Below are 27,995 nucleotides of genomic sequence, written 5' to 3'. Positions count from 1 at the left end.
ATGCCTTTCCATCAGAAAAATTAAGCCTCCCTGATCTAACCAATTTTGATCTTTTGTCAAGAACATGTGCGTTCCACTCTCATGTTTTGAAAAAAAAAAGGAGGGATTGTAGGAAGTTATCACCCAGCCCTCTCCCAGAAAAATAAAATATCCTAGGAAATATTGAAAAGGCAGAATATTTCTCTGGATGTGAAAAGGAAGAAACATAAAGACAGAATAGCTTCCTATAGCTTCCTGCCCATCCCCCTTTGTCAATGAGCCATTAAAGACTGAGCTAGTCCACTTTACATAATAAAGAGTTCTCCCCTTCAGCTCCAGAGTGATGGGATTAAGGCATGATAATATTGGCCCTTTACCCAACTCCCCACATGGCATCTGAGAACTCAACCAAATCTGGATTCAAAACGCAGCCTAGAGAGTTGCCCCTGCATGGCTCCATGGGAGTCTGACAACCATTCAGAACACAAGCTGAAGATCAAAGGCCAGAGAGGGCATAAAACCAGGGACTCAGCATCTCAGTCCTTCCTTCTCTTCTCCACCAACATTGAAGCATGTGATCACCTTCTCTGTTCAGGACTCAAGCCATGTGGTTCTGTCCACCATTAAAACCATCTTTCCAAGTAGCCTCCATGTCTCCAATGTCTTTTTCCCCACTTGGAGCCAAACCCAGAAGGACATTTCTTCCAACAGTATAATGTGATTGCATGGAAAACAGAGAGGGAGAGAAACAATCAACAAAAAAACCAAAAACCCCAACATTCCTATTTATATATTTCCCTTTTAAGTATCTTTATTTAGCCAAATTGGTTTTTCTTGCTTCATCCCTGAGCAGAGTCCATTTCTCACATACCTTGGCGCATGTGCGTATTCTTCATTCCTGTCTGGACAGGTAATTTGTCCCAAACCCAGGCCTCCATCAGTCTCCCTTGAGGAGATTTCAGTGGGATCCTAGATTCTGAGCTTCCCATTTCCTGGTCTGCTCTTCCCACTGTCCGCGACAAGAGTCCAAGGCTCCACTCTTTCCTTTTACTTGGGTCCCTTGCAACCGTGGAATACACGATCCCCAACAGGTGAACGTACCTTCTGACCTGTGGTCAGCCCTCAGTTTTTCAGGCAAATGGCCTGGGTGGATTCTGTTGGTCTTTCTGCGGTTAGTAAATGCACAGAGGGAGAAAGATCCAGAGAAGGGATTTTTTCTTAAGTGCATTCAGACACACAGACACATACTCTCTTTCATATCCTGGGCTCTTAAAGATAAAATTTAGAGGTACTCCCCTTTCCAAGCAGCCTTTGAACTCAACAATCAAAACCCCTTTAAAACCTTTGTTCCAAATGGCCAAGGTCTGGGAAAAATCCACCCACAGACTCAATGGGTCTGTGCCAGCAAGGGAGGCTTACCCAGGCCAGGTCCATGTGACTTCTTTTTTCTCTTGGAGATGTCTGATGATAGAACTGTAGGAAGTTATCATCCAGCCCTCTCCCAGAAAAATGAAATATCCTAGGAAATATTGAAAAGGCAGAACATTTCTCTGGATGTGAAAAGGAAGAAACATGTTTTAAGAGACAGAATAGCTCCCTGTAGCTTCCTGCCCATCCCCACTTTGTCAATAGGCCATTAAGAAGGCCAAGCTAGTACACTTTACATAATAAAGAGTTCTCCCCTTCAGCTCCAGGGGGATGGGATTAAGGCATGATAATATTGGCCCTTTACCCAACTCCCCACATGGCATCTGAGAACTCAACCAAACCTGGATTCAAAATGCAGCCTAAAGAGTTGCCCCTGCATGGCTCCATGGGAGTCTGACAAACCAATCAGAACACAACCTCAAGATCAAAGGCCAGAGAGGGCATAAAACCAGGGACTCAGCTTCTCTTCCTCCCTTCTCCTCTCTTCTCCACCAACATTGAATCATATGATCACTTTTTCTGTTCAGGACTCAAGCCATGTGGTCCTGTCCTCCATTAAACCATCTCTCCAAGCAGCCTCCATGTCTCCACTGCCTTTTTTCCCACTTGGACCCAAACCCAGAAGGACATTTCTTTCAACAGAACCAAAGCCCCAGAAGGCAAGAAAGAGCAATGGTTTTGGTTCCGAGTATACAAATAATAATATTTTTTTACCACATATTTTTTAGAAGCTTCAGCAACTTACTGGGGCCACTCATAAACTCTCCTTATGACTCACAGATATTTTGTGAAAAGGAGATTCTGGCTAGGAAATTCTGGCTTCAAAATCTGGAAGACATTCAGGATGCAGAAGAAGGAAACTGAACGTTGCGTTTCTCTAAGACACATTAAAACTAACATGAGGGTAATAGCAGAATATATAAAAAACAACCCTCTGTACAATAAAAAGATAAATAGACATTGGGGGAGGGGGGAAATTTCTTCTACCATATATAGGCAATCATGTCATCTCCAGTGTCTTTTTCCCCACTTGGAGCCGAGCCCAGAAGGACATTTCTTTCAACAGTGTAATTCCGTAAAACGTTCATGAATTTTAAGGCTGGGCACATAGCTAAACTTCACAAGGTTAAGTAAAATCACAATTCACTATTTCACTAGGCTCAGTGCAAAGTCGGTTGCAAGAAATCAAAAATGATAGCATTTAATCAGTGGAAACATGTTGCAAACGCCTTAGGTAGAAACTGGAGAAGGATTTTTTTTTGCCTCCAATCTGGAGATGGTGCTCAAACAGGCAACACCTGTGCCTGGAAAGAGGCTAATACTTGTGGTTGAACTTAAAGGAGTTAAAACCATTGAGCAGTGTGTTGCTAGAATGGTTAGAAAGCGACGGGAAGAGTAGAAGAAAGAAAATCCAGTTGCCTTTTGAAAAAAAGCACCTTTGGGAACAGCTGAACTTCCTGTTCCTGATCACTCATGGGAAGAGAGTGGAGTGCAGAGCGGCTTTTGTACTTTTCCCAGGGTCGAAGCAGCAGCTGGAAGGTGAGTGGAGGGCAAGTGGGAGGAGAGTCCTGGAAGCAGAGAAGCAACTGGGCTGAAGCATCTCAGCTGCTGCTGCTGCAGGTTCCTTCCCTCCCCGAATTTAAGCCCACTGGTGCTGCAGGCTGTGAAACTGGTGGCTGCAATTTTCCTCCTGGTGGGAAGATTGGAAAAGTCTCTTCCAAGTGAAGGTGGATTCTTTGGGAATGGCTTCCCTCCAGAGGTTGTGGGTGCTCCCATCACTGGAGGGTTTGTGACAGAGCTGGGAGGGACCTTGCAGGTCTTCTATACAGACGCCCTGATCAATCAGGAGACCCCATATCATTTCAGTCAAATGGCTGTCCTGTCTCTGATTAAAAGCCACCAGGGATGGAGCTCCCACAACCTCTGAAGGGAAACCCTTCCGCTGGTTCGCTGTTGTCAGTGTCAGGAAATTTCTCCTTAGTTCTAGGCTGCTTCTCTCCTTGATTCGTTTCCATCCAGTTCCTTGTCCTGCCTTCAGGGGCTTTGGAGAATAGTTGACATCCCTCCCTCTTTTGTGGCAACTCCTGAAATATTGGAAGATGGCTATCAAGTCTCCCTTAGTCCTTCCTTTCACTAGACTAGACATACCCAATTCCTGCAACCCTTCTTTATATTTTAGCCTCCAGCCCCCTAATCCTCTTTTCTGCATTCTTTCCAGAGTCTTAACATCTTTTTTATGATAGGGTGACCAAACACTGCAATTTTCTAATAGTACTTCTACTAGTACTTCACATGATCTTGATTCTCTGTTTATGCAGCCTAGTACTGTATTGGCTTTTTTTTGCCACTGCAATACACAGCTGGCCCATATCTAAGTGATTGTCCACTAAGACTTCAAGGTTCCTCTCATAGTTATTACTTGAGCCAAGTGCTACCTATTCTGTACCAGTTCATTTGGTTTTCCTTGCATAAGTGTAAAATCCATTTTCCCCCTGCATTGAATTTCATTTTGTTAGATAGGGCCCAGTGTTCTACTCTATCGAGATTCTTTATCTTGAGCCTAGTTCTGACGTGTTGACTATTCCTGCCAACTTGGTGTCATTTGCAAATTTGATGCGTTCCCATTCGACTCCCTCATGGAAGGCATTTTTTTATTATATAAAAGTTTTTATTTTTAGAGAAACATAAAACATACAGACATAAACAAACACAAAATAAAAATCATTCTCCAATTACAGTGTGTTGATTGGTTACAAAACCTTTGTGCTGTCTCACAATAGTCTTCACTTGCAATTTACAGAAAGACTCATATCATCATTCTAATATATATGTATAGAATTGTTACCGTGTTTCCCTGAAAATACGACCTGTCCTGAAACTAACGCCTTGCCAGATTTTTTGTGTGGGCAAAAATGTAAGCCAACCCCCGAAAATAAACCCCCTGGACAACCCCCCCTCCAGCCAGGCAGAGCACCACTCACTGACCTAGCAGTATCCCGAAGGTGCCAAGCCGCGGGAGCTGGGGGGGAAAGGCGCTCACATTGCTTGCCGCCTTCGGAATACCGCTAGGTTGGGGAGTGGCGTCCTAGCTGGCCAGAGGGGGGAGTTGCCGGGCAGTTGCTCCCTTGTGAGTGAGCTCCCGAAGAGCAGGCACAGCCTCAGGGGCGAAGCAGCCATGAGGTGACTGTTATGTAATTAAGCTCCCCGTTAGAAGAGCGAGTATGCAGAGAAGCGTAATGAGAGTGATATGGAATAACATGCACAAACCAGCATACAGAGACACTGAATAGTATAAAAATATAGTAGTTTACTATGCAGAAATATAGAAGTATTCAGAGTCCGATTAACAGTCCAAGTCATACACAGTTCAGTAATTCAGTTATCAATATTCTCAGTTTAACCCACAAAATAGCTAACAGTTGCAAACCACAATACCTCACCATACACCAATCAGCTTCTAACAAACAGAGAGAGAGAGAGAACTAACAGCCATTCTGGTTCCCTCTTATAGCTGCTTGAGGTAACAAGCCAATTACATCTCTCTAATATTTAAAGTAACAGTAAAGTAATCATAGCTTATATACATTGCCAAGCGAAGCCTAGAGTTACATCCCTAACATTCTCCCCTCTTGGGTTGTCAATGTATTTACACACAACTTCACATTCTTAATCCATAAACATCACAACATTGTTTATGTTTGACCGTACCTTGTGCTTTGGTAAAATGATCAGCAACATTCTCTTCAGACATACAATATTCTAGTTTAATTATTTTGCAACTAACACTTTGCCGTACATTCATATATCTTAAGTCAGTATGCTTTGACCTTGTCTTTACAGCAATATTTGTTGCCATCTGGATCGCTGCTTGGTTGTCCTCGTATACAACAATAGGCTCACGAACAGTAATTCCCATATCTATCAGTAGTTGCTTGTAACCAATTAAATCGGTACATAACAAAGATAAACTTGAAAATTCGGCCTCCATTGTAGACAAACTGATATGCTTTTGATGGATAGACCGCCATCCAACCAATGCCTTTCCTAATAATATCACAATACCTGATGTAGATTTACGCATGGAAACTTCGGTTTCAAAACTTGCATCAGCGTATGCAGTTAATATCAGCTCATCCTTAGGCTCCAAGTATAATGTGTAGTGTATTGTCTGTTTCAAATACCTTAATACACGTTTTGCTGCTTGCCAATGCCATTCAGTGGGTTCGGCATTAAACCTTGCCAATTGATTAACGCTATATGAAATATCTGGTCTAGACCAATTACTAAAATAAGATAAACTACCAATTAGGGATTGATAAATATTCTTATCAAAAACTGGGCTTTTGTTATCATCACTGCTAAATTCCTGACTCATAGGAGTTTTAGCAGGTTTACACAGTTCCATTTTGTAATTCCTCAGTAACTGATTGATCTTATCAGCCTGTGATATTTTATATCCTCCCCTAGTCTTATCTATCTTCACTCCAAGATATTTCTTTATTTCACCAAGATGTTTTATTTTAAATCTCTTTTTTAACAGTGAAATAATTTCAATGGCCTTCTGCTCTGTTTTAGTAATCAATGCTATATCGTCTGTAAACAATAACAATAATGAAGTCATACCATCACTTTCTAGTTTAAATAAACAAGGATCAGCTAATCCAGCTTTAAACCCTATCCTTGCTAATTCCTTCACTATGCATTGATTCCACTCGTAGCCTGACTGTTTTAAACCATACAGGCTCTTTTTTAATTTCCAACAATCAGTGTTGCGGTCCCTGAAGCTTTCGGAGCGCTCAAAAGGATCCTCCGAGCAAACCGGAAGTGACTTCCTGTTTGCTCGGAGGGTCGTTTTGAGTGCTCCGAAGGCGTCAGGGAGGCCTCCGGACGGTCCCTGAAGCCTTCGGAACGCTTAAAACAACCCTCTGAGCAAACCAGAAGTGACTTCCAGTTTGCTCGGAGGGTCATTTTAAGTGTTCTGAAAGCTTCAGGGAAGCCTCCAGATGGTCCCTGAATCCTCCGGAGGGCCTCCGGGGGGCGGGGGAGGCTCTTTTCGCCCTCCCAGGCTCTTATAAAGCCTCTGGAGCCTGGGGAGGGTGAAAAAAGCATGTAAAAATGGGTGGTCGCACCTGTAGTGCGCGCATGTGCACTGGGGGATCACGCATTGCATTATGGGTGTGGCACGTCTGTACACGACCCTCCCTGCACTCCCCCCACTTGTGGCATGCGAGCCAAAAAAGGTTCGCCATCGCTGCACTAGAAGGAACAAATTTGTCTGAACTGAGGAGTAAACTAATGGGAGGAAAAATCTGCCTCTGCCTACCAGCATCCATTAGTATTCATCTGGCTAGTGTCCTGTCAGTGTTTGAGAGATTTGAGGTTTGTTTGGAAATTCAAACAGTATTTGCTGTGTGAGCAAGAAGGAGACAGGAAGGAGCCTGGACGTGGCTTAGCTCAACTGTTCTGTAGTAAAGCTGCTTACTGCTGTGAAAGTGAAACTCCTCTTTTGGGGTGGGGAAGGGGAGTAGAACTCCTTATCATCAGAGGGCTAGTTTGAAAGTGAAACAGTATTTGCTGTGTGAGCAAGGAGACAGGAAGGAGCCTGGCTATTGGTGGGCTCAACTGTTCTGTAGTACAGCTGCTTCCTGCTGTCAAAGTAAAACTGAAACTGAATCTCCTCTGCTTGTGTTTTGCATTTGGAACAGATTTCTTTTCTGATTAGGAGGGGGAGTAGAACTCGTTAGCATGAGAGCATGTTAATAATAATATATGAAATACTAATGCTCTGATGGTCATTTTGAAAAATCCTTTCTTAGTGAGCACCTAGAAACCAAGAGGAACATACGTGGAAAATTTGAGGTTTGTAGGCTTTAAGGTTTTGGAGATTTTGTGATAATGCATGAGTGGTATTTTGCTTTTATACATATAGATTTTCCAGTATTTCCCACACTCCTTGCATTGTTTTCTCCTTTAGGATTTTTATCCATGAAATTTTGCTTAGGCTCTGAATTTCTTAAAATCAGCTCTTCCAAAGTTTAAGACACTTGTTGGATTATATTCTATTGCTTGTGTTTGCATTATATTGAATTCCAGTAAGACGTGGTCACTCTCCCAAGGTTCCGACAACTTCAACTCCTTCTATCGCTTCTCTATTAGTAAGAATTATGTCGAGTATAATTTTTCCTCTAGTTTCTTTCTCTACCAATTAGATGACAAAGTTGTCAGCTAAGTTGGTTAGATGTCAGCTCCGGCCAGCTCACAGCCCTGGAGCTGCCATTCTGGGGAGAAGACTTGGCCAACTGCCAAGACTCACCGTCCTACACAAGCTGAAGAAACTCCTGCTAACAATCCATGATTAATTGCCGAGTGGTTTCACTCTGGGCCACAAGGTGATGGGTGTGCGCACGAGTGGGGTGAGGCTTATTTTAATTATCAATGTAGCTATAAAAGATGGTGGCAGCACAGGGTGGCAGCTCTGACAATTTATTCATTGCCTTAGTGCTTTGTTGGTCAGTTCGTGCCAAAGGAAGAATACAAACTGCATTTACAAACCGTTACTATGTTTGGCTGGTTTCTCTAACACTTCGGAATCTGACAGTTTGTCAGAGCTCCCACCATGGCTGAAGGTACAGTGCTTGGGTTGGAGGCTGTGGGCTTGGAGGAGTCTGCCGTGGACACTGATACAACTGTGCTGGAGGCTGGGTCAGGGCCAGCAGGAGAGGCACCATTGGATGTAAGGTCTAAGGACCACTTGGGGGCATGGAAGCCTACAGCAGAACCACTAGAGGCCGATGTGGACCAAGCCCATGCAGGGGATTTGTGTCTGGGCTTGCCAGCGGCTCAGGACCACAGAGGCTTACCTCCCCATACTCTCCAGTTCACCTCTTTTGAAACCTATTTTGCCCAATGGCATGAAAGGCGCAGCTCAGATGATGATTGGAGTTACACTATCGCGGTGGAGAGCCCATCTCTACAGATGCTGCACAAAAGGTTTGGGGCAGTGGGCTTCCGAGATAATGGACGTGGCAGTGGTTGGAGAGGGTCCCTGGAACATGGATCCCAACAGGCAGGAGGAGTCATTGGACTGTCCAGCATAACCAATCCAGAACAGTATGGTGCCCAAGGGGTCGCAAGAGTAGGAGATCAGCAGCCTGGGCTTGGTTTACCCCAAGATGCCCGGGACACCTGTGAGAGACTAGCGTTGCGAGAGAGCTATGCACCTCACCCTCTCCTTACCCAGAGTGGGTCTTTAGCTGGTTATGGGTCCAGAGTGATGGAATGCTGGGACCCACCGGCAATACAGGCTACATTTGACAATAGCCCAGGACAAATGGCCCTCTTCTTAGGCCAGGTGTTAAATCACATGGATCGTTACGGCCATATGTATACATCGCAGTGGGACATGTTAATGGCCGTGATGGCAGTGATGGATGGAGAGGCTGCTGACTGGGTGGCTGATCTGTATTGGGGTCATACTGTGGAACTCACATATATAGGACTGTTCCTGATGGCACTGCGGGAGAGGTTTGAAGATACCACCAGGATCCAGCGGGCGGAAGCAGAATTGCGGGCTGCAAGAAAAAGGGAAGCCAGTAGCTGAATACATCAGAGAATTCTGGCATCTGGCAGCAAAGTGAGGATGTGGCCAGAGAGGTTGGTGGTGTATTACTTGAAGACCAGTCTTGATCGAACGCTATGCCTGGCCTACGTCTACAGAGGGTTGCCATCTAGACTGATTGCATGGTTCCAGGCCACCACAGAATTAGCTATAGAATTCCATGAGGATAAGCCGGGACGGGAGAGGGGTAGGCGAGGACAAAGACTGCAACAGATGCGTCGTATCAGAGTTGCCCCGAAAACCCCGCAACCCACAGCAGTTTCCAGGGGGTAACCTCCATTCCCGATGGCAGCTGGACTGACAACGCCCATCTGGCCACCCATAATATGTTTTCAAAGCAGGAGGCTGGGGCATAGACCGGCAGTCTGCCATGAGATCAATCCTACAGCATCTATGAGCATACCAAGGGAAAAAATGATGTTGGCCAGGAAGAGCATGAGGGGCAGCCAGGAGAAGTCACACGGGGCGAGTCAACCGGTTCCTATACCAGTTGACTCCAACCCATCGGGTGATATGCTCAATACCAGTGGAAGTGACTGGGATGAGGGTTCCGACACAATGATAACCAAGCCTATCAAACCATTTGTGATACAGGTAGTGGTGGAAGCGATCAGGCAATGACAATGCACAGCCCTTCATCGATTCAGGGTGCACTCGATACTTAATGAATGCCACAGTTGCTGATAATCTGGGGGTGAGCCTCAGGAAGTTATCCGTTTCACACAGACGGACAGGTTGTTATTGGAGGGCCAACCAGCCACACATGCAACTGATCAGGTGGTATTGCAGATAGGGCCCCATCGGGAGGTTTTGCGGTTTGTAGTGGTTCCCAACATTACGGAGGAGATTGTACTAGGCCTGGCACGGTTGGACAAATGGGGACCCAAGATATTTGGGTGGTGGTTGTAGGCATTTCAGAATAGGCCTCGGTCCTGACCCTCCCCTCCTCATGAGGTGCAAACCACGGCCCAGGCCCAGTGGGATTGCAAGCTACAGTGCCGTCGGTACATAAAGCTGGGGAGGAGCGATTCCCTCAGGTATATGCAGACTTACGAGATGTATGCAGTGAACAGAAATGTGATACTTTGCTCCCTCACCACCCCACAGTTTGTGCCGTGGAACTGCTCCCCGGGGCTAAACTGCCAAAGCCCCGGATGTATTCTATGACCCCGCAGGAGCTAACAGAGATGAGGGCATATGTAGAAAAGAATTTAAAAAGGGGCTTTATTCAGCCAGCTAGATCAAGGGTAGCCGCCCCTGTTCTGTTCCAGGAGAAAAAGGATGGCGGCTTATGCCTCTGTGTTGACTGCCATCTGTGTGGAACATCTATACCCACTTCCTTTAATGAAGAACATGCTGGCTAGGTTAGCGGAGGGACGTACTGTATATTCTCAAAATTAGATCTCAGAGAGGCATATTATAGGGTATGCATTTGGGCTGGTGATGAATGGAAGACAGCCTTCAATTGTCCTCTGGGCAGTTACCAGTTCTGGGTTATGCCCTTCAGACTGCAAGGAGCCCCAACGGTGTTCATGCAGCTAATTAACGAGGTGCTGCATGAGCATCTATATCAAGGGGTACTACTCTATTTAGACAATATCCTTATATATACCAAGCCCATGGAGGAACATGTAGCTCTTCACGTCAAGTGCTTAAAAAGCTGCTGGACGCTCATTTATACATTAAATTGTCTAAATGTGAATTCCACAGGACACAATTGGATTACCTTGGGTTCGGTATTACACCTAAAAGGGTGGAAATGGACCCTGCGAAGGTAAAGGCGGTATTGGACTGGCAGGCTCCTAAAATCTGCAAGCAGTTACAGACAATGTTCCCTCTAATTTTTTTTCAGTGTGAGCGGAAAAGTATAGTGTTTGAGTGGCACATTTTCATGCCTGAGCAGCACCTGAATTCTTTTCACAGGTGTCACCTAAGACAACAACAAAATCAGTATTATTTGAAACTCCATTCTACCATGTAAATATCCATTAAGTAAAGAAATCTCCCTATACAGGTAGTCCTCAATCTATGACCATAATTAAGCCCAAAGTTTCTACTGCTGAGACATTTGTTGAGTTTTGCCCCATTTTACAACCTTTCTTGCTACATAGTTAAGTGAATCACTGCGATTAAATCAGTAACCTGGTTGTTAAGTCAATCTGACTTTCCTACTGACTTTGCTTGGCAGAAGGTTGCAAAAGGCGACCCCAGGACACTGCAACCATCCTAAATATGAGGCAGTTGCCAAAGATCCAAATTTTGATCATGTGGCCATGGGGATGCTGCAATGATCATAAGTGTGAAGAACAGCCGTAAGTCACTTTTTTCAGGGCTGATGTAACTTTAGTCATTAAGTGAACTGTTGTAAGTTGAGGACTACTTGTATTCAAGTACAATGGATGACTCTCTATGGGAAAAGGATCAAAACTTCCCTCTATCCACATTTTCCATACTATGAATTACTTTATATGCTTTATACTTTCCCCCTTAGTATCCAATAGTCTGCAGTGATATTAGCAAGTTATGAATAAATTACCAATTGATGTAGATTAGCAATTGGGGCACAAAAAGAAACAAACAAAAAGGGGAGAGGAGGGGGGGAAGGAAGGGAGAGAGAGACACACACACACAGAGAGAGACAGAGAGACAAAAAAGGAAAGAGGAGAAAGAGAAAAAGAAAGGGGAGAGGAGGGAGGGAGGATAAGAAAAAGAGGCAGAAGAAAGAGAGAGAAAGAGAAAGAGGAAAGGAAAGGAAGAAGGAAGGAAGGAAAGAAAAAAAAAGAAAGAAAAGAGGAGAGAAGAGAAGGAATAGAGGCCAAAAAAGCAAACAAGGAAAAGTAGGAAAAACTTTCACTGGAAAACACTATTTTTCCATCAGTGCAAAACTTTCCTGAACAAGGTTAATTTTCGGGATTTTGAGTTTCTGGTCTAGGCGGACCAAGAAGCCTCTGTTTTCTTTTTCTTTTTGAGCAATCAAATCAAATAAAATCCGCGGAGCACCAGCTCGACTCCCCCTTCCTGCGGAAATAACCTCCAGCCCCAATGCTCCAAACGCAGAGGCTGGATTCAGACATGTGCCCACCCGGCGTGGGTTTCCACTTGCTTGCCTGGCGAGCGCCTCCCGCACATCCGCATCTCGGAAGCGGAGCCAACAGCAGGGAGCCCAGCCATGGGGGCTTAGCCGACAAACCGCAATGGAAGCATCCTCCGCACGTCCCGCGGAGATTTTGCTGTTGCCCCTGCTCCCACCCTCAGTAACTTTGATCCAGGAGGGAACGGCCCCCTGTCAATCAACCACGGGCCGGCGGAGGGGCCCAATCATAACCCTAGGCGGCCACATTTCTGTTGGCCAAAGGCCCGCCCTCCTCTGGGTGTGTCCACGCACTATAATATCCCGGCCCAGCTGATAGAAGCCTCCTAGCCGCTTGCAGCTTAAAGTCCATCATGCTAAAGATCCCTGCACGGCAGTTGGAAACTGCTGCACTGTGTTTTGTTGCCACCTGCGCATCCGCGCACCCTCGCAGCTTAGAGGGAACATAGGTTACAGAGATTTTTAAGGTTTGCCAATTTCTGTCACTAGTTCATCCTGTACTTTGCCCAAGTGGCCCTTTCACTAACTGACCTCTTATGCACCAAACATCTCATGACAAACCCTCGACCGGGAAGCCCAGTTGTGTGGACAACAGTGTGTCAGCAAGCGTTTGAGCATCTGAAGTCCTTGTTTGCACAAGAGCCGGTATTGAAACATCCAGAGCCCACTAAGCCATTTTTGGTTTTTACAAAAGAACAATGAAGGATCCTACAGCCACGTGCCTACACCTCGAGGAACTTGACAGGGACTGAACACAACTGGCCCATTTGGGAGAAGGAGGTGTTTGTGGTCCGGTGGGCCCTGTTGACGTGGCGGCATTTACTAGAAGGGGGAGGGATACCCTTTGAGGTCTGGAAGGACCACAAGAATTTGGAGGCCCTCCAGACCCCGCGAAGATTGTCTCCAAAATAAGTTAGATGGGCCTTGTATTTTCGGCGATTCAACTTCCAATTAAAATATATACCAGGGGGAAGAACATCTTAGCTGATGTCCTCTCCTGCAAACCACAATATCATAATAAAAGGGAGGATCTAATACAGGCTATCATCCCGGCCTCACAGCCTAGGGTGTTAACCACTCAACAGGCCGCATCGACACCAAACTTGTGTGCCCAGAGCGAGGACCTCTCCAGAGCAATCAAAGCAGCACTCCCAATGGGCCAGTGGTTTCAAGAAAATCAAACTTTATTAACATAGTGAGAGGGCTTTGCCTGGAAGGGGTCAAAGTTATATGTACCAAGTGTGGTATGGGTGGCTGTGCTACAGCACTGCCACGACATTCGCACAGCTGGACATTTTGGGTTCCTCAAGACTCTGCATTTAGTAAATCACCAGTTCTGGTGGCCCCTATATGAAGAGGGACATAAAGGAATATATAAAGGGTTGTGTTGTTTGCACTACCATGAAGGCCCGGCCTGAATGGCCTCCTGAACTTTTACAAAAGGTGGCAGATTCAATTCGGCCATGGGAACAGATAGCCATGGACTTCGTCGTGGATTTACCGGACAACCAAGGGAACAAGATCATTTGAACAATAATAGACCTGTTCTCCAAGCAGGCTCATTTTGTAGCATGTATCGGCCTTCCATCTGCTAGGAAGCTGGCCAAACTGTTTATCACCCATGTCTATAGACTCCATGGCATCCCCAAAAGGATAATTTCAGACAGGGGAGTGCAATTCACTGCCTGGTTCTGGCGTAGATTGGTGACAATGGTGGAGTGTTCACAGGGACTTAGTACAGCCTTCCACCCAGAGACAAATGGTGCAGCGGAGAGGGCAAACACGATGGTGGAGCGCTACTTGAGATGTTATGTCCAGTTCCAACAGACTGATTGGGCTCTCCTTTGCAGAAGTTGCATATAACAATGCAGTGCACAAAAGTATGGGGTTTACCCCATTCAGTGTGGCCACAGGGCAGGAGTTCATCCCAATTCTGGGGTGTCCTCAAGTGCACCCAAATGACACGACCTCACAAGAGTGGCCAGGATACAAAAAGTTTGGAAAGTGGTGAGGGATGCGTTATGTCACTCTTTTGCCACATATAAAAAGAATGTTGATAAAAGGCAGAAGGCACAAGGACTCTTCCATGTAGGCCAGCGGGTATACCTCTCCACTAAATATCTCAGGCTGCCGTTGCCATGTAAGAAACTTGGGCCCAAATTCATTGGGCCTTTCCTAATTGTGCAAGTTATTAACCCGGTCACAGTGCAGCTAAGACTCCCCCCTCTACTGGGTCTTCCACTGCAGCCTGCTTCGATCAATTAAGGCCTCTGAAATCAGAGGAGACCCGCTACGGCTGCCAGCCCCAGTTACTCTAGATGGGGAACAGCACTATATAGTGCAAGATATCCAGGTGGCACAGGGGACGGTTACAATACCTTATTTTATGGAAAGGTTATCCCCTGTTGAAGGCATCTTGGGTTCATAGCAAGGATTGTAGGGCACCCCACCTGATAGCAAGATTCCACCACAAACATCCCACAAAACCGGGGGAAAGTGGTCCTTCAACTCCTAAATAACTGTAATTCGTAGCTCCCCAGATACTGTCTCCATGGTAGGGGGCCGCATGTCAGCTCCGGCCAGCTCAGAGGCCTGGAGCTGACATTCAGGGGAGAAGACTGGGCCACCTGACAAGACTCACCATCCTATTTATGCAAGCTGAAGAAACTCCTGCTAACATTCCATGATTAATTTCCGGGTGGTTTCGCTCTGGGCCACAATGTGATGGGTGTGCGCATGAACGGGGTGCGGCTTATCTTAATTACCAATGTAGCTATAAAAGATGGTGGGAAGCACAAGGTGGCAGCTCTGACAATTTATTCATTGCCTTAGTGCTTTGTTCGTCAGTTCGTGCCGAAGGAAGAATACAATCTGCATTTACAAACCTTTTCTGTGTTTGGCTGGTTTCACTAACACTTCGATCTCCTACTTGCTGTAGACTTTGTCTCCCAGTTAATATCATGGTAGTGAAAGTCTCCCATTATATCTTGATGTTGCCCTCTTGGTATAGTTTGTAATCCACATGTATATTGAAAATGACAGTTGAATAAAATTTACAACTTTTTTTATTTCTGTGTTTTGCCAATAGGTTTTATATTTCTTGTCCCATCCATGTATTAACCAGGTTCATTTGTGCTTAATCCATCTTTGGTTGCACAGGTAGTCCTCACTTACCACTTCTTCCATGAGCCTTCAAAGTTACTATGGCACAATAGAAGCAGACCTGCACCTAGTCCACAAAATTTGTGGTAATCCCAGCACTTGTTCCGAGACCGCATGCCAACAGTGACTGTGGTTTTGAAGGTGCAGGAAAAGGATTGCACCAATTTTGGATTCTGCCAATAGTTGCATATTTATGATGGCAGCGGCATCCCACATTCGTGATCCCCATTTGTGACCTTCCCCACTAGCTTCTGACAAGCAAAATCAGTGGATATATTGGCAGGAAATTGCAAGTCACAGTCATATGAAATTGCCTTTAATAACCCACAGTAATTACCTTAACATTTACAGAGGAACAGGTGTAAGTTGGCACTGTCATGTGACATGATGCTTAATGATTGAACTTCTTAGTGACACAAATATCAGTTCCAATTGTGGTAGGTTATGTGAGGACTATTTGAACATGGACATCACCAGAAGGGTTGTAGACAGTATTTTCAGTCCTTATTTGCAGCTGAGGACTTCCATGAGCAAAAGTGGTGTGGGTTTTTTTCAACTCATCTCTAACTATTTTACAAAAAATTGAAGTTACACTTTTCTTTGCATCTTACAGATGAACAGGATGCCAATAAGAACACTCTGGACAACTGTAAATAACACTCAATGTTGAAAAGGGAAGAAAATCAAGCTAGAAATCAAAATATTTTCCATTTCCAACAGAAAACCATGCAAATCTGCTCTTCCTCCAGCAGCTTTTAAGAGAGAAAATCAAGAAAGAATAAGCAAATTATATAGCTCGATACATTATATGAGAGGCAAGGGAGATTATTTATAATTCACCAAAAGAGGAAAATATCTGGAAGTCTGTTGGGAGGAAAAGATCAATAGTAAAGCCACATGGAACATACAGTAATGCAGGCCTCTCCCTGTGAGGAAGAAAACGGCTTGAATAAAAGCACCACTAAACAATGCATTGTCCATATTTTTGACCTCCTCAAGAATATCAGTTGTGCAAAAGCTCCATAGGTTTGCCTATTGTGGGAAAAGCACAGATTGCAAATCCCAACTGATTATGCGCTAGAGGAGTCAGAAAGGAGAAAATCCATACTAATTACCTGGTTGTGGCAAAAACTATGGTCACAACAGCTCCCTTGTGATTCATGGAAGCACCTCCACAAAAGAGAGAAGCCACAAAAGTGCTCCCAATGTGGTAAATGCTTTAGTGAGCATGGCAACATGGTGCTATATCAGATAACTCACAGGAGGAGGAAATGTGTGACTGCAGGTTGTGTGAAAGTTTCATTAGAAATTCCCAGGTCTTGAGACACTGAAGGACGCACAAACAAGAATAAAACCATTTAAACATCCTTTCTGTGGGAAAGGTTTCAGTGAGAATTCCACCCTGGTGAAGCAGCCAAGGACTCCCCAAAAAGTGAAACCTTTGAATATCCTGATTGTGAAAAAAAATTAGTCACAATTTCAGTCTGGTGATGCATCAGTAGATTGACTCCAGGGAGAAACTGTATGAGTGTTTAGATTGTGGGAAAAGCTTCAGTAGAAATTTCCATCTCAAGAGACACCAGAGAACTGACACAGAAGAAAAACCCCTTGAATGTCCTGATTATGGGAAAGTCACAATTCCAGCCTGGTGATACACCAAAAGACTCAAATAGGAGATAAATGCTTTCAATGTCCTGATTGTTGGAAAACTTGCAGTTATAATTCCATCTTGGTGATACACCAGAGGAATCATAAATGAGAAAAACCCATTCAATGTCCTGACTGTGGGAGAAGTTTCAGTCGTAATTCCCGCCTGGTAATACATCAGAGGATTCACTCCATGGAGAAACCTTTTAAGTGTCAAGATTGTGGGAAAGGCTTCATTAGAAATTCCTACCTCCTGAGACACAAGATGATACACACAGGAGAGAAACCCTTTGAATGTCCTGATTGTGGGAAAGGTTTTAGTGATTATTCCAGCCTGGTGATACATCAGAGGGCACACACAGGAGAGAAACCCTTTCAATGTTCTGATTGTGGGAAATGTTACAGTCAGAATTCCGACCTGGTGATACACCAAATGACTCACACAGGAGAGAAACCCTTTCAATGTCCTATGTGTGGGAAAAACTTTAGGGATAATTCCCACCTGGTGATACACCAGAGGAGTCACACAGGAGAGAAACCTTTTGAATGTCCTATCTGTGGGAAAAGCTTTAGTCACAATTCCAATCTGGTGACACACCAGAGGACTCACACAGGAGAGAAACCCTTTGAATGTCCTGACTGTGGGAAAAGTTTCAGTCGTAATTCCCACCTGGTGATACATAGGAGAACTCACACAGGCGAGAAACCCTTTGAATGTCCTGATTGTGGGAAAAGTTTCAGTCGGAATTCCCACCTGGTGATACACAAGAGGACTCACACAGGAGAGAAACCCCTTCAATGTCCTATCTGTAGGAAAAGCTTTCGTCGGAATTCCCATCTGGTGACACACCAGAGGACTCACACAGGAGAGAAACCCTTTCAATGTCCTGATTGTGGGAAACATTTCAGTCAGAATTCCCACCTCGTGATACACCAGAGGACACACACAGGAGAGAAACCATTTGAATGTCCTATTTGTGGGAAAGGTTTTAGTAATACTTCCAATCTGGTGACACACCAGAGGACTCACACAGGAGAGAAACCCTTTGAATGTCCTGATTGTGGGAAAGGTTTTAGTCAGAGTTTCAGCCTTGTGAGACATCAGAGGAGAGAGACCCTTTGAATGTTCTGATTGTGGGAAATGTTACAGTCAGAATTCCGACCTGGTGATGCACCAAATGACTCACACAGGAGAGAAACCCTTTAAATGTCCTATTTGTGGGAAAGGCTTTAGTGATAATTCCAGCCTGGTGAAACACCAGAAAACACACATGAAAGAAACCCTTTGAATGTCCTGATTGTGGGAAAGCTTTCAGTCAGAATATCAATTTGGTGGCTCACCAGAGGACTCACACAGGAGAGAAACCCTTTGAATGTCCTGAATGTGGGAAAAGCTTTAGTAATAATATCAAACTGGTGACACACCAAAGGACTCACACAGGAGAGAAACCCTTTGAATTTCCTGATTGTGGGAGAAGTATCAGTTAAAATTCCTACCTACTAATACAACAGAGGACTCACACTGTGGAGAAATCTTTGAATTGTCCAGTCTGCGGTCATTACCTCAAGCATAAATCATCCCTTATTTCACACAAGGTAATCCATATGAGGAAAGGTAGATGAGTTTAGAGACATCTCCCATTGAAAGTGTAGGTGAGAAATTGATTGTTTGAATTTTGGCCTGATTCATTTTGCTCAAACATTTCTCAGGATTAAATTTGTAAGTGGAGTGAAAAGGAAAATGGCTAACTACTAGTTTCTGGTTATCAGGAAAGCTTCTGGATATTTCCTTTTCCAGGATTAGAGAAATTCCTCAATAAGGAAGTTTGGGTGGAGCTTTTGTCTGTTGATTATGGAATTCCCACATGTGGAGTTTCAGTCTTCTACCTTGGTTTCGCCCGATTTTCAGCCCAAGAATTCTACAGCCTGCATGAAAGTACTCCTTAAGATATTATTATGGGCCTCGAATTAAGGTTGCATGTTGCAACGGCTTTTAAGTGAAATTGCTTTCCTCAACTACCCAAATCCCCCTTCTCTCCCTGATACAGCCATTTAATCAAATGTGCGAGTCGCTAAACAGAACACTGTCTACTTAGAGCTGGAAAAAACTCCTAGGAGGCCTCCCCCACCCTCCAAGACATCCTTTTCCTTTGTTTCCTAACCCTTGAGTCCCCTTGGCCCTTCACCCCCTCCCCCAGGGTCGGAAGAACATATATCAGTGATGGCTAATGGTTTTTGGATCACGTGCCAAAAGCAAGGGGGAGTGCAGGGGGGTCATGTGCGGGCATGTCCACACCCATTATGCTATGCGCACAACCCCAGCATGCATGACTATATGACCAGCACTCCCCGTGTGTTTGGTGCACTTTTTTTCCCTTCCCAGGCTCCAGAGTCTTTCTAGGACGTGCCACATGATGTCATGGGGCAAACGTCAGCATAACAGATGCATACGTGACTCGCATACTTCTCTGCCTTCTCAGAAGGGAACCAAGAGTGAAAGAAAATGCAGTCAAGTGGAAATGGTTGGAGTGCACTTAGAGGAGTTTAGCCAAAAGGAAAAGGGTAGCTGATGGGAGCTTTTTAAAACATTATTTCCTCAGGGTGTCAGGCTGTGGACTGCAATGATCCTAAAGTAAGCGGGTAAGACATCCACCGAAACTAAGACTTGATGCTTATTTTGGGGTCCAAAAGAGGGAAACAAGGGTAGGTATATATGTATAAGATTTTGCAGCCATTTTACAAACTAGTCCCTGCCGAAACTGGTCCAGAAGTATCGTGTCATCCCTATAAACTCCCCTCGTAGGGCAGGGCGGATTCGGGAAACACCCCAGAAGGGCTTCGATGCCACGGTCTCCTGAATTCTCCCCTACTACCTGCCCATGTCAGTACACTCAACGACAGTATCACCCGTCTGCCCACTCGCCCACCCCCACCTACCCTCCGGCCCGTGCCCTTTCTTCTTACCTTTGTGAGCAATGATGAACAGAAATACACAGCTGAGCTGCTAGATTCTGCAAGGTATATATAAGGCCAATGGCTGGAGGAGAGATGATGAGGTTGGCAGGAAAAGCCAGGCACACAAAGAGTGGCTGTAAGTCGAGGGGCAGGGCTTAATCCTACCACTGCGCAGGATGGATACATCATGTTAGTGGGTGATATCCAGCCCGCAAGCTGTAGCTTGAGGACTCCTGACATAAAGCTTCCCCTGGCTGGTTTTTGTTCTGTGGCACTAAAGCCCAAATAGGCATGCCTCGCTCCCAATTCCATGGGGTGGGTCCATGTCCCCTCAGTCAATTTCCTCACTGAATAGATAGCAGAAAAGAGATTTCCAAAGCCCAACTCCTGACTCTGATTCACAAATGATGGTGCCCAGTTGCCCGTTAAAGCAGAATATGTTGCACTGGTTATCCACTGCATTAGTAGGAGTCCCAGGGCTCTTTGTGCGCAACTTCAAAAATATTCATAGCCTGGCTTGTACACTGGTTAATCTAAATTTGGCCTCACGAATCCTGGATGCAATAAACTAAGGCAGGTTCAGGAAGCAATCCTTGGAAATGGGCAGTCTTTAATTATCTACCAAGGCACAATCATGGCTGCAAACAATTTTGGGAAATGTGCTTGCTTCAAACCTGAAAGTTCTTAGAAAGTCATATCAGATATCTAAAAAGAATTGGCACAGAAAATTGAACATTATACATTTCTTTTTTATTTAACAGAACTTCTGCCCTGGCTGCTAGACCTTCATGGGTTGCAAATTCTCTTTTTTGGCGCTACTGCCATAATTATGAGAATCCTCTGCTGCCTCCACCACTGTACTTTCCCTTTCCCAAAATGAGTGGAAAAACAAAACTCTCAGGCTCACACACATGACACTTGTTATTCCCACAATAAATCTCAGTTAAATTAGGGAAGGCACAAATCTGAACAAATGCATTATGTGATTGCATGGAAAACAGAGAAGGAGAGAAACAATCAACAAAAAAACCAAAATCCCCAACATTCTTATTTATATATTTCCCTTTTAAGTATCTTTATTTAGCCAAATTGTTTTTTCTTGCTTCATCCCTGAGCAGAGTCCATTTCTCACATACCTTGGCGCATGTGCGTATTCTTCATTCCTGTCTGGACAGGTAATTTGTCCCAAACCCAGGCCTCCATCAGTCTCCCTTGAGGAGATTTCAGTGGGATCCTAGACTCTGAGCTTCCCATTTCCTGGTCTGCTCTTCTCACCGTCTGCAACAAGATTCCAAGGCTCCATTCTTTCCTTTTACTTGGGTCCCTTGCAACTGCGGAATACACCACCCCCAACAGGTGAATGCACCTTCTAATCTGTGGTCAGCCCTCAGTTTTTCAGGCAAATGGCCTGGGAGGATTCTGTCCACCGAAATTGCTCAGAGTATGGGTACCTCCTTTCCAGAATAGGGATCTGCTCAGTGATGCTCAGCCAGTCACCCAAGAGTGAACCTCTCATTTGCCTTTTAACCCCTTCCCACGCATTCTCTCCTTTTTACCTACAGAAGGTCCTGTGCTCTGGCAAATCCCTCCTGCCCTCCAGACTCTGTTGGTCTTTCTGCAGTTAGGAAATGCACAGAGGGAGCAAGATCCAGAGACAGGATTTTTTTCTCAAGCGCATTCACACACAGAGACACATACTCTCTTTCACCTCCTGGGCTTTTACAGTTAAAATTTAGAGGTACTCACCTTTCCAAGCAGCCTTTGAACTCAACATTCAAAACCCCTTTAAAACCTTTGTTCCAAATGGCCAAGGTCTGGGAAAAATACACCCACAGACTCAGTGGGTCTGTGCCAGCAAGGGAGGCTTACCCAGGCCAGGTCCATCAGTCAGGTTAGTTTGGAGACCCATCTGGGTTGCCAAATTGTTGGAAGAAATGTCCATCTGGGTTCAGTTCCAAGTGGGAAAAACACTGGAAACATGGACTCTGCTTGGAAAGATGGTTCAATGATGGACAGGACCACATGGTTTGAGGTCCTGGGCAAAATGAGCACATAGGTGAGAGAGAGATAAAGATTAATACCCTTTCTTGGCCCCTATCTTAGAGCGTCCTGTTCCTATGTAAGAAATGTATTCTGATTGGTTGTCTTGAGTTCCAGGCTTGATTGAGCCTTGCTGAGTGATGCAATCTCCCAAGGTTCCATATGGTGAGTTCTGTTGCTAGATGGGTAGAGGACTAATCCTATTAGTCCTAGAAGCAAACAAAGTAATAGCCAAAAGTCAACATGGATTTGTCAAAAACAGATCATGCCAGACTAATCTTATTGCATTCTTTGATAATGTGACAAAATTAGTGGACCAGAGGAATGCCGTTGATATAGTTTACTTGGACTTCAGTAAGGCTTTTGATAAGGTAAACCATAACCTACTACTAAATAAAGTAGAAGAATGTGGGTTAGACAGCATCACCACCAGATGGATTCGTAACTGGCTGACCAACCACACTCAACGTGTAGTCCTCAATGGAACTGCATCTACATGGAGGGAAGTATGCAGTGGAGTACCCCAAGGCTCTGTTTTAGGCCCAGTACTCTTCAACATCTTCATCAATGATTTGGATGAGGGAATAAATGGGGAACTCATCAAATTTGCAGATGACACCAAGCTGGCAGGAATAGCCAACACTCCAGAAGATAGGCTTAAGATACAGAAGGATCTTGACAAACTTGAACATTGGGCACTATCTAATAAAATGAAATTCAATGGTGAAAAGAGTAAGGTTCTACATTTAGGCAACAAAAACGGAATGCACAGGTACAATATAGGTGGTACCTTGTTCAATAGTAGTAACTGTGAGAGGGATCTTGGAGTTCTAATGGACAACCATTTAAATATGAGCCAGCAGTGTGTAGCAGCTGCCAAAAAAGCCAACACAGTTCTAGGCTGCATCAACAGAGGGATAGAATCAAGATCACGTGAAGTGTTAATACCACTTTATAATGCCTTGGTAAGGCCACACTTGGAATACTGCATTCAGTTCTGGTCGCCACGTTGTAGAAAAGATGTGGAGACTCTAGAAAGAGTGTAGAGAAGAGCAACAAAGATGATTAGGGGACTGGAGACTAAAACATATGAAGAACGGTTGCAGGAACTAGGTATGTCTAGCTTAAGAGAAAGAAGGACTAGGGGAGACATGATAACAGTGTTCCAATATCTCAGAGGGATCTTGGAGTTCTAAAACATATGAAGAATGGTTGCAGGAACTAGGTATGTCTAGCTTAAGAGAAAGAAGGACTAGGGGAGACATGATAGCAGTGTTCAAATATCTCAGGGGTTGCAACAAAGAAGAGGGAGTCAAACTATTCTCCAAGGCACCTGAGGGTAGAACAAGAAGCAATGGGTGGAAACTAATCAAGGAGAGAAGCAACTTAGAACTGAGGAGAAACTTCCTGACAGTTAAAACAATTAATCAGTGGAACAGCTTGCCTCCAAAAGTTGTGAATGCCCCAACACTGGAAGTCTTTAAGAAGATGTTGGATAGCCATCTGTCTGAAACGGTATAGGGTTTCCTGCCTAGGCAGGGGGTTGGACTAGAAGACCTCCAAGGTCCCTTCCAACTCTACTATTGTATTGTATTGTATTGTATTATGTCCTGAAGGTAAAGATCTATTGTGTTGTAGATAAGGTGGCCCAGTCTTTCTGCGGCTGTTAACAAAGGTGGGGACTGCTTTCCAAGAGCATGTTTCTCCTTTTCTCATCCAGGGAGATATAATATTCTGCCTTTTTAATATTTCCTAGAAGATTTCATTTTTCTAGGAGAGGGGTGGGGGCTAACGTCTTACAAGTTGAAATACTAAAAAGAGCAAGAGATGATGAATAGATATAGAATACTTAAGATAGCAATTGCTTCATTAAAGATTAAAAAACAGGTAGAAAGTAGAAATTGGGAATAGTATGTGTATTGATACATAATAGAATACATCAACATTACTATAGCCATGTAAATGTTAGAGGTTGAAAGCTATTATTATGTATACCTAAACAATATTATTATTAGTGTTGTGTATAAAGTGCATTGACCCAGAAAATACACTGTTCACCAAGCAGTTACAGATTTATAAAAAAAATAACTATAAATAAAATTATTTTAAAAAATAATCTACCCCAGTGGGGACAAATCATATTTATCAGCCATGGATTCGTGATTTTGGGAGGGAATAAAGTGGGGCAGTAAGACAGGAAACAGAAGAACATTGGAAGAACTTAGGTCTTTGCTGGATACTGCAAGAGTTCATTGCAAAGAATGTGACTTCTTCTTTTTTCTCTTGGAGATGTCTGATGCATAGAACCAAAGCCCCAGAAGGCAAGAGAGAGCAATGGGTGTGGTTCCGAGTATAAAAATAATAATAGTTTATGTCACGATGAAAGATTAAGTGCAGATGAGAAATAAATATTAATTGAATTTCAATATACAAAAAGGGGATATTAAAACAAACACGAGGAAAATAGCAGAACATCCAACCAAAAAACCCTCTTTCACAGCAATGTGGACAATACCTGTTTTTTCATTCACAAAAGCTATTTAATGCCTTTTTTTAGAAATGCAATGTTTTCCACCCTATAATGTCTTTTTCACAGCTCCAACACCAAGGCAGTTTATTTATTTGTTTATTTTATTTATTTTATTTGTCAATCGTTTACAAGATAATTGTAAGAATAGACATGAGCATGAATGAAATGGGTACGAATAAATGGGGACAGTAGGACAGGGACGAAGGGCACAAGGTTGCGCTTATGCACGCCCCTTACAGAACCCTTAGGAATGGAGTGAGGTCAGTAGAAGGCAGTTTAAGGTTAAAGTTAATCTTGAAGATGTAACAAATTTGCAACGAATTAAGAGGCATCTTGGTGCTGCAACCACCAGGGTAACAAGCAGGCACCTCCAAGAAGACAAGATCGGGTCCTCTCGCCTCTCCTGTTCAACACATATGTGAAGCCGCTGGGTGAGATCATCCGTGGTTTTGGGGTTGAGTATCACCTCTACGCTGATGATACTCAGCTGTATATTTCAACTCCAAACCACCCCAACGAGGCTGTCGAAGTAATGTCCCGGTGTTTGGAGGCCGTCGGGGTCTGGATGGGGGACAACAGACTTAAACTCAACCCCTCCAAGACTGAGTGGCTGTGGCTACCGGCACCTCGGTTCAGCCAGCTGATCCCATCGCTGGCCATAGGGGGCGAACAATTGCCCCCTGTGGAACGGGCGCGCAATTTGGGCGTCCTCCTTGATGCCCGGCTGTCAATGGATGACCATGTGGCAGCCGTGGCGAGGGAGGCGTTCCACCAGGTTCGCCTGGTGCGCCAATTGCGCCCCCTACTGGACCGGGATGCCCTACGCACGGTCACTCATGCGCTGGTGACGTCCCGCCTGGATTACTGCAACGCTCTCTACATGGGGCTGCCCTTGGGACGCGCCCGGAGACTGCAGTTAGTTCAGAACGCAGCCGCGCGGGCTGTGATGGGGAGTACGAGGTACTCCCACGTAACACCTCTCCTGCGCGAGCTGCACTGGCTACCTGTGGTTTTCCGAGTGCGTTTCAAGGTGCTAATTACCATCTTTAAAGCGCTCCATGGCACGGGACCTAGTTACTTGCGGGATCGCATCCTCCCACATACATCCCTGCGGCCAATTCGCTCACACAGGGAGGGACTTCTCCTGGTGCCGTCCACTAGGCAATGCCAACGGGCGACACCGAGGAGTAGGGCCTTCTCTGTGATGGGCCCAACCCTCTGGAATGACCTCCCCCACCCCGACATTAGAACCACTTCTGACCTCCGCTCCTTCCGGCAAAAATTGAAGACCCACCTGTTCCGATTAGCAGGCCTGGCATAATTACAACTGTCCCTCCTGGCAAATGTATTATATCTGGTTATTTTAGGGGTTTTTTAATTTACTGTATCTATTTTAGGGGTTTAAACTTATATTTATATTAGCTTTGTACAGTTCTTTTAATTGCATTTTAACCTCCTCCATGTCAACTGTCAACTGTACATATTTAACTTTTTATTGTATTCTGTTATATTTTGTATGAACTGTACACCGCCCCGAGTCCCTTTCGGGAGAGGGGGCGGTCTAGAAGCATTAAATATAAATAAAAATATAAATATAAATAAATAAGATCACAGCAGGGGTTGTTCGTGAACCTAAGAACCCAGGACTCAAAATCACAATTTTTCTTTTTCTTCTTGAGATACAACCTCTGTCCATATTTTTTTACCATGTATTTTTAGAAGCTTCAGCAACTTATTGGGGCCACTCAGAAACTCTGCTTATGACTCACAGATATTTTGTGCAAAGGAGATGCTGGCTAGGAAATTCTGGCCTCAAAATCTGGAAGACATTCAGGATGCAGGAGGAGGAAACTGAACTTTGCGTTTCTCTAAGACACATTAAAATTAACATGAGGGTAATAGCAGAATATATAAAAAACAAACCTTTGTACAATAAAAAGATAAATAGACATTGGGGAAGGGGGGAAATTTCTTCTACCATATATAGGCAATCATGCCATCTTTCTAGGCCCTGCTGCATATATTTGTCTGTGTGACCTAAGGGGAGACTTCAGTGCTAGCAAATTTACAGAATTTACACCTGGCATTCAGCAGATATAATATTTCCTCCTCCAAGAATGAAGCTTGGTGGTTGATGCTCTTGGATGCAGCCCTGGCCAGCAGGAGTGAAGCTCCTTCCCCTGGAGGGTCTGGCCTGATGCTGCTGCCATGCCCTAAAATCCTGGGAGCCACAGGAAATCAGTCATAAAGTTTTGGCATGTAGAGAGGTTTTGATCTCCACTGAGAGTCACCCCTAAGAAAGCTGATTGTGTGATTCTGTAAAACCTTCATGAACGTTTAGGGCTGGGCACATAGTTAATCTTCACAAGGTTAAGTAACATCACATTTCACTATTTCACTAGGCTCAGCTGCAAAGTCGGTTGCTAGAAGTCAAAAACCACGATAGCATTTAATCAGTGGAAACTTGTTGCAAACGCTTCAGGTAGAAACTGGAGGAGGATTTTTTTTAAAACGCCTCCTATCTGGAGATGGTGGTCAAACAGGCAACACCTGTGCCCAGAAAGCTGATAATACTTGTGGTTGAGCTTACAGGAGTTAAAACCATCGAGTACTGTGTTGCTAGAATGGTTGGAAAGCGACGGGAAGAGTAGAAGAAAGAAAATCCAGTTGCCTTTTGAAAAAAGCACCTTTGGGAACAGCTAAACTTCCTGTTCCGGATGACTCATGGGAGGAAGGAGGTGTGCAGAGCGGCTTTTGCGCTCGTCCCATGGTCGAAACAGCAGCTGGAAGGTGAGTGGAGGGCAGGTGGGAGGAGAGTCCTGGAAGCACAGAAGCAACTGGGCTGAAGCATCTCAGCTGCTGCTGCTGCAGGTTCCTTCCCTCCCCGAATTTAAGCCCACTGGTGCTGCAGGCTGTGAAACTGGTGGCTGCAATTTTCCTCCTGGTGGGAAGATTGGAAAAGTCTCTTCCAAGTGAAGGTGGGTTCTTTGGGAATGGCTTCCCTCCAGAGGTTGTGGGTGCTCCCATCACTGGAGGGTTTGTGACAGAGCTGGGAGGGACCTTGCAGGTCTTCTATACAGACGCCCTGATCAAGCAGGAGACCCAATATCATTTCAGACAAATGGCTGTCCTGTCTCTGAGTAAAAGCCACCAGGGATGGAGCTCCCACAACCTCTGAAGGGAAACCCTTCCACTGGTTCACTGTTCTCAATGTCAGGAAATTTCTCCTTAGTTCTAAGATGCTTCTCTCCTTGATTATCTTCCATCCAGTTCCTTGTCCTGCCTCCAGGGGCTTTGGAGAATAGTTGACATCCCTCCCTCTTTTGGGGCAACTCCTCAAGTATTGGAAGATGGCTAGCATGTCTCCCCTAGTCCTTCCTTTCACTAGACTAGACATACCCAATTCCTGCAACCCCTTCTTTATATTTTAGCCTCCAGGCTTCTACTCCTCTTTTTCCCCAAATTTACTTTTTTATTCCCTTACTATTTTAAGTATATATTGACATAATTGGTATTCTTCTTTACATTTATCATTCTTATACATT

The 27,995-nt window shown here is 44.6% G+C and overlaps 2 protein-coding genes across 2 annotated transcripts in view; both read left to right on the top strand.

The window, feature by feature from the left end:
* The window catches only part of LOC309384266 (uncharacterized protein), a 162,943-nt gene that overhangs the window by 38,301 nt on the left and 96,647 nt on the right, over nt 1-27,995 (top strand). The window lies entirely within an intron of this gene.
* The window catches only part of LOC309384275 (uncharacterized protein), a 34,408-nt gene continuing 33,584 nt past the window's right edge, over nt 27,172-27,995 (top strand). Inside the window, exon 1 of the mRNA XM_081937580.1 lies at nt 27,172-27,240. The gene's annotated coding sequence lies outside the window, so the exon portion shown is untranslated. The remainder of the gene's footprint in view (nt 27,241-27,995) is intronic.

The sequence above is a fragment of the Natrix helvetica genome, assembly GCF_964273705.1.
Source record: "Natrix helvetica genome assembly, chromosome: 1".
NCBI lineage: Eukaryota > Metazoa > Chordata > Lepidosauria > Squamata > Natricidae > Natrix > Natrix helvetica.
This window is presented reverse-complemented; position numbering and strand designations above follow the sequence as displayed.